This window comes from Apium graveolens, chromosome 10 (genome assembly GCF_009905375.1).
Source record: "Apium graveolens cultivar Ventura chromosome 10, ASM990537v1, whole genome shotgun sequence".
Classification (NCBI taxonomy): domain Eukaryota; kingdom Viridiplantae; phylum Streptophyta; class Magnoliopsida; order Apiales; family Apiaceae; genus Apium; species Apium graveolens.
The window spans coordinates 80526508-80527204 of record NC_133656.1 but is presented as its reverse complement, the minus strand read 5'-3'; the positions used below and the strand labels follow the sequence as shown (position 1 = coordinate 80527204).

Sequence of the window (697 nt, the reverse complement as noted above, 5' to 3'; positions counted from 1 at the left end):
CATCAGGGATTTCATCGAGATCTGCGACACTTTCACGTTCAATGGTGTGACTGAAGATGCTATCAAGCTGCGATAATTCCCATTCTCTCTAGGGGATAAAACGAAGTGCATGTTACATTCTCTACCACCAGGGTCTATCACCACATGGGAGGATCTTGCTCAAAAATTCTCACTAAATCTTCCCTATGGCGAAGACTGCTGTAATCAGGATTGCTCTTACTCAGTTTGCTCAGCAAACTGGAGAATCTCTATGTGAGGCTTCTGATCGATATAAGGAGATGCTAAGGAAGTGCCCACACCATGGTATGCCTGATTGGATGATTATAAAATGTTTCTACAATGGATTGGGTGCTACTTCTAGAACCATGATCGATGCAGCATCAGGATGAGCTACAATGAAGTTTATGAATTGATTGAACTGATGGCTGCTAATGAATACTAGAATCCTTCCCAGAGACTGACTCAGGGAAAAGTAGTAGGAATTCTGGAGTTAGATGCAGCAACTGTTATAGCTGCCCAAGTTAAGGATTTGAGGATGATGGTGGACACTTTGACTAATTATGGAGTTAATTAAATCACTAGTATCTGTGAGCTTTATGGTCGTGCCCATGAGACTAATCAGTACGCTATTTGTAGTGAATCATTTCAGTTTGTGAGCAACTTTCAGCGATTGTAGCAACCTGTGCCATCCACTTAT

At 41.8% G+C, this 697-nt stretch overlaps 1 non-coding gene across 1 annotated transcript; it reads right to left on the bottom strand.

The window, feature by feature from the left end:
• Positions 1-200: 200 nt before the first annotated feature.
• Positions 201-307, bottom strand: LOC141694910 (small nucleolar RNA R71). The gene has a single exon (XR_012564189.1). It is a non-coding gene; the product is annotated as a small nucleolar RNA R71 (small nucleolar RNA).
• Between the last annotated feature and the right edge of the window lie 390 nt (positions 308-697).